This window comes from Frieseomelitta varia, unplaced genomic scaffold, assembly GCF_011392965.1.
Source record: "Frieseomelitta varia isolate USP_RPSP 00005682 unplaced genomic scaffold, Fvar_1.2 scaffold_294, whole genome shotgun sequence".
Classification (NCBI taxonomy): domain Eukaryota; kingdom Metazoa; phylum Arthropoda; class Insecta; order Hymenoptera; family Apidae; genus Frieseomelitta; species Frieseomelitta varia.
The window spans coordinates 76,529-83,775 of NW_025110028.1; the positions used below are offsets into that span (position 1 = coordinate 76,529).

Genomic DNA, 7,247 nt, shown 5'->3' on the forward strand with positions numbered 1-7,247 from the left:
AACGATGCACATATCTGCGATTGCCGAAACATGCGAGATTCGAATTTGAAATAAGCATACTGGACACTTTGAATTTGCATACACTTTTTGATACACCACATCGGCCGCAAAGGGGCGCGGCATTAACTTTTTGCAACGTCTCCATATATATCAAATATAAGAACAAGAATAGAAAAATAAGAATAAAATAGAAAAATATCAATAATATATCGATAATTAAATATAACATTAAAAATTAAATTTAATATTAAAAATTATTGATAATTTTATCAATGGTGTCAATAGTAATCGATAGTCTCTTTTTTGCATCCATTTTCTACTCTATTTGTGTTATGATTCATGACATGCGATAGCCATTATATATTTCGTAGCACGTGCTTCCTTATATTTTTTTAAAACAGATTTATTAACTGATTTTAAACATTTCTCTTTTTAAACAATTCCTTCCTAAATTTTCCAAAATTATTAATATATTTTATAGTAATGATGAATTAATTAGATTAATTATTCAACCTTGTACTTTATCAATTCATTTATTCAACAAATTTAATTTGGGGTCATCTAATTTCAATTTTATTAAGAAATCTTATAATAAATTGAATAATAGCTTTTATAATTTTCATTCTAAATTTATTATTAATTTTAGAAATTTTAATACCAATTATTCAAACATGTTTTGAATTTCATTAACTTTATATTTTATCTAGATAATTAAATTAATATTTAAATGAAAAAAACTTCCTATTTTATTTAAATAATCTCAATTTTATATTACAATTCATATTATTATTATTCTTTTATTTTTTATTATATTATTATCATTATTAAAAATAAAAATGATTTTTTTAATAAATGTTTACTAGAAAAATAAAAAGGAAAATAAAGTAATAAAATGAAAGAAAATAAATAATAAAAGAAAAGGAAAGTCAGAATGATAAACTACTATACACTCAAAATGATACATTGAAATGATACCATGAAATTGAGACTAAACTACTAGACTCAAACATCATAGGCCAGGCTTGTATCTCTCTTTATGGATCATAGAAGAAGTTCCCTTCTATTTTTACTTTGTTGTTTTTTTCTTTCAAGTGTCTCAAAATTTGGCAAATATAATGTTGGAATTTTTTCAAGAATGGCAAAATAGTAATAAGATAATCAATATAGTAACAGATAACGTTTGTAATATAACAAAATGTTTGAAATTTCAAAAATTAAGCACTTACCGTGCTAAATTCTGATACGCTAGTCGTTCAAGAAAATCTGAATTTAGATTGTAGAATAGAATAAAATCTGTATTTTGTATAATAGAATAAAGTCTATATGAAATAAATGTAGAGAAATTATTAAATATATATATTTTATAAAATGTGGTTGAACTGCAGAAACAACAATAATAACAATAAGAAAAATTTGTATCACAGTATATTATAATACAGTATAGTTATAATGTCAAAAAAGAAATATTCATGAGAATTAATCCATGACGTTGCAACATATTAAGACATATAATTAAAACAATGGATTTTTTAAATGAAGTACTTTTAAAACTCAAGAAAGTTTTCAGTCAGTGGAAGATAGTAACGATAATAACTATGTAACATTGAAGAATATCTACAAAGTTTTAACATGAAAACGTTAAAGCATAATATATGATGATACTATCAAAGTATAACAATTTCGGAATTTATAATAATGAATAATTTAATCAAGAAACGGGAAAATATTACGTTCAAGACTATGAACATATCCATAAAAAAAAACTTTTTTGTTTATGAAACAAAAAATATCCCGAGAACAACAACGCTGATAAACTTTAGATTAAAGAGAGATTTCATATAAATGGAAATGCAAACCAAACTGTGATATTGAGAAGGAAATGAAAGGTGCAAATGAGAATCGACGAGACTTTAGGAAAAATTTACAAAAACATCATCCTTTTTCATTTATTGAGCAGAGAAACTAAATTAAATCTAAAAACGTGCAAGTTAATTATATAAAGACAATACTTGAAAAAAATTAATTCTCCAGAGGATACAGATTCTTTGTTATTTTGAAAGTTATGCGAGAAGTATTTTTGTATTTCAGAAAAAATATTTACAAAACGCGACAAATAATTTTTAGAGGAAAGACGAGAATAAAACAAAGAACATAAGAATGGGAACATAAATGGCTATTTTCATATTTGTTTTCATATTTCACATTTCTTTTTTTAAAACACTTTCTATATCCTTCATTCTACATTTTCCTTTATTTGACATTGAAAAGTCATTTATATTCAACTGTTATATTCAATTTTTTCCTAAAATTGTATACGTTTATAATATACATGATGATGAATTTGAAGTTTTAGAAATAATTAATAATTATTGATGGCTAAGACCAAATTATTTATTACTATCGGCCACTATGTAGCAGTAATCATGATTACTACCTCCAAATTCCATAGTAAACTCCTAACCGTTTTTCGAGTATTTGAGGAATTAGCTAAGAAAGATACCAAGACGAAATATACATATATATATGTAGGCTTTATACAACAATCGTTGTGTTCCCCTGACGGGATAAAGATACATTTACATTGGAGTTGTGACAAATGAAAAATAACGATAAAGCGCGAAGCACACAAATACATTCAGTCGAAATAAATACTAGTGATGGAGAACTATCGGTGGTACTATTGATAAAATTTCCTGGCACAATTCTGATCTTAATCTTCTTTAGAATATTTTAGAAAAGAAGACAGAAGTCTCTTCAGAGACGAAGAATAATCAATAGTTTACAATCTTAGTCAGAGAGTAATTTTTCAATCGTAGTTGTCAGTTGTTCTTAATTTGTTCAGAGTCAGTAGTTTGTAATCAGAATTACTTAACCAAGTAACCAAGTCAGAATCAATCCGGCAAATATAGTCACTTTACAATAGCAATATTTTCTACTGCTGTATGGAAGCATATCTGAGAAAAGGTATGTTCCAGATTGTTATAAAGACAATGTCAAACATTTGAAAAAATTTCCACTTCTCCAGGTCACCTTTATCATTCTATCCCTTGTTCCATTCTCCCAAATTCAGCTACACTAACACACATATCAGCATGTCAGCTACACTAGTACACATGTCCAATTATGTAAAAAAAATAATTTCTCCATCTTAATTTGTTGCTTCAAGAAAGAGACGATATGTGATATAGCATAATTCATTTTCTCTATCTGTCAACACACCTTAGTGTATTGTCTTTCTATTTATTACTTTATTGTATTTATATTTGTATTCTATAAATCTACCACATAAAATACTTTTCATTATTTTCATCTATTACTAGCAATTATCTTCATTTTCTTTTTTATCTTTTACCTATCGCATTACATTATATTATATATATTATATGAGAATCGACGAATTTTCAGAAAAGATTTTACTTATCGGACAATCGTGAATGCGAGCAGGTAGCTGCCCACGCCTGCTCCGCTAACAATGCAGCTGGCGCACCTAGAGAGAATGGCCTCCTCAAAAGGTCTAGTAGACGGATGGCAACCTTAGAGAAGCCGCCAAAGCTCATTTGATCAAATCATCTCTGCTGAGGCAGAAAAACATCGCCCACACGCCTCGAATAGAACACTACAATGACGAGGAGGAATATTTGTTAGATGCATCGATCGATCTATCACCGGCAGCCAAAGGATTGAAGCTCCTCCCTATGGAGGCAGAGCTAAGTAAGGAGATGAGATCGCAATCCAATGGGTAGAATTCACTATTGCGACCTTCAGTCTTTCGTAATTGTAGACTCTTCTGTATCCAATATTTTTCTCCTATTACTTTCATCTTCGTCAAGCAGCAATGCTGTTCCAATCAATTTTTCAGCATTAAATCCCGACATTTTATGAACTACAGTGCATTATACTGATATACGTAGTCTCATATGTATAATCTTTCAAATATGATATTTGAATTTAATATTGTTAATGAAATTCTAATATTATAAGAAGAATAAACACATATTTGCAAATACATGATCGAGTATTTCACGAAATAAATTTTAAAACGAAATATGTTTATTGCAATTCCGCTTTGACATCTCTGTACTCTTTAGAAATTTCCTTTGTCATAAATTTTTAAGTATGAAGAATGTCAAAAAATGGATAAAATAAATTTGATGAAAACTATATAAATAAAAAAAAATTAATATGGTATTCCATTAAAAAAAAAAAAAAAAAGACTAGTTCATTCCGATCTTGGCAGTCAATTTAGAAAAATTTTTTATATACCACATATACCACATGTACTTCATACCATTCAATTTAAAAAAAAAAAATTAATAGTTGCTGTACTTTGAAAGATAATAGTTTGTAACACTTTATGAGATTTTTTAAATGTAAATTTAAAAAAATATAAAATGCCCGGTTTTAATTCATAAGCAAAATGATCTTTTAAATTTTAAAACATATCATTTATAAATTGAAACCGTACATTCCGTATACTCATTGATAATAACTCATCTAAAATGTGTTAAATATCTAAATAAATTATATAATTTCAAAGTACTTAGTTATGTATAGAAAAACAAGGCAAATTTAAATGAATTGAATGAATTTTTAAGAACTAAAAATAAATATCTATGTAAATAGCATGTACAATAAATTTAATAACATAAACAATAAATTTCTAGCATATTACCATATAATATGTAATAATTAATAAATTTTTGTAATTATTATTTATTTTACTTTATATTAATAAATGTTTATTTCTATATTTTTCCTTTAAATATTATGTTACTTACTTGCAAATATAATGAATGCGATAGCTGGATGAACTTATGTAGCTTCTATAGTTTATTTCATTACATCCAGCTATTAAAAAACATATGTATAAAGAAGTCCATTTCTAAAGATTTTTCTTGAAGTCATGTCTGAAATACTTGTACCATGATAACAAAAGGATTTTCCACAACTGCATAAACGAACTGTAAGAAAACCATACGTTAATCATGATTTTTTTCTTGGATGATTAAATTATTGTTCTAAAATTAAATAATTTCTACATCTTTCATCATCATTAACAGATTTCTGATATACATATCTCATCACAGATTTTAAATATTAATAATTTACATATAAAATACATTAAGATACTAAGAATTTATATTACTCATATATAAACAATTAAATAAATATTAAAATATCTGAGGTTTTTGACAAGTACAACAATACAGCTTCTATAAAATTTCATTTCACTAAGAATATATTCTATGGATTACAAAAATTACTTTTATTATTTAATAATATACATCTAATGAAACAAATCTTAATTTAGAAAAAATTATAAGTTAACATTGTGTAATTAAGTATTAGATATCAAAATATTTATATATTTTAAATTCCACTCAAAATAAAAAAAAAATTCTTATTACTTATTAATATTCTTATCAGGAAAAGAAAGAAAAGGAAGAAATGAAAATTCAATTATCACAAGAAAACAAATTAAACAACTATACACAAATAAATTTAAGAAAATATAAATTTCACAATAAATTAAGAAATTAGACATACAGAATCAAATTTAAAAAAAGATTGATAAGACTATTGAATTAAACTTATTAAATTATTACATTATTTCATTAATAATAGGTTATTACTAAAAAATTGCTGACAATTATTTTGCGAAATAAATAAAGAAATATTCTAAAGTTTCAATCAATTATTGATAAACAATTTGTAACTTACATTATTATTAAAAAATTCAAACATATAAGTAGAAGATGTGAAGATGTACAATTTTATTCGCATGTGATAATTACTAGCACAGCAAAATCATTATTCAGTGTTAAGGAAATTCTACTTTCACTAACTATTGTATTATCTATTTTCAGTTTATCTGAATCAAATAAATATCTTCTAAAAAAAAGAAATAAAATATATTTTTTTAATATTAATATAAATTTTATGCTTTATTGGAACAAATTGAAGAATAAGATAATTTATTCTTTGAAAAGAAAAAAAAATACAGAAAACAGAATAATGATATAAAACTTCAAAACATGTTTATGAAAAAATAGCTTTGAATCAAAGACTTCTTCAAATTATTGTATATATATTAATTAGTTATCATCAACAATATTACTATTTAATTTAAAAAAGAAATATCAGGATTTATACTTGCCAATAAAATTCATTGAAAATTACAAACAACTTTTTTGATAAATTTCTAGATATTATAAACTTCTATTGAAATTTTACAAAAAAAAAAATAGTAATAAATTATAATAATCTTAAAATTAATAATAAAACACAACATTTTAAATTTAGATCTATATGAATCTGTTGTTTCATCATCTTTTAATTCCAAAACATTTTTGAGTTTTTTAAGAATACTTTTTAAAAAAAGTTAGTAGTAAAACTAATAATAATGGAAGAAAGATTATTTGCTCAATTGACTATCAAATCTTTTATGTTTGATACTATATATTTATTGATACTATATTTGATACTATATTTTTAAATATAAATTAAATTTTCAGCTATTTTGTTAATTATAAATTTTGTAGAATACTAACAACCTGTCATCATAAAATAATTTATTTTGAACCATTTAATTGTATAAATCATAAAAAAGCTATCAGTCTAATAAATTTATTGGAAAAGTTGTGTTATAATTTGCAAATAATTTACAAACTTAAAAAATTTCTGCATGATATTTATGATATTTATGTATGATATTATAAAGACTAAAAAATAATGTACTAAAGCAAAATAAGATATAACAAATGTAATAACAGAAGTTATTTATAAGTTAAAAAAAATGATAAATATTAAATAAGAAGGTTTTATAAAAGAAAATTTTAAATATACAATAAATAGAAAAAATGAGCATTACAGACTTACCTTTTTGTATTCTTTATACAAGCCACTTAATAGATGAGGAATTCTTAACACATTTGACAATAAACAAGGAGCTAATGACTAGTTAATAAGTATACCAATAAATATAATACATAACAGGCATATAAAAAGCAAGGTTAACATATTCTATACACAGATATTAGCACGTGCTGTAAACAAAATATTACTGAGGAGTTCAAGAGCAAGAAACGCTGAGGTAATATATATATACAGGATCGTACTCTTGACTTTATTAACGCGGTGATTTTTAGAAATTTAAATACATATTTTAATAATTATCAAATATGATTTTTATTAAGCTAATTTTTTTTTTAATAAAAATTTTTACTAAATTATAATATACGTTTTTA

General features: G+C 24.1%; 1 long non-coding RNA gene across 1 annotated transcript; it reads right to left on the reverse strand.

Moving 5' to 3' along the window:
• Nucleotides 1–3,354: 3,354 nt before the first annotated feature.
• On the reverse strand, nt 3,355–7,044 carry LOC122529573. The gene is made up of 3 exons (XR_006306822.1): nt 6,880–7,044; nt 4,779–4,961; nt 3,355–3,838 (listed from the first exon to the last, which is right to left on the reverse strand). It is a non-coding gene; the product is annotated as an uncharacterized LOC122529573 (long non-coding RNA).
• Between the last annotated feature and the right edge of the window lie 203 nt (nt 7,045–7,247).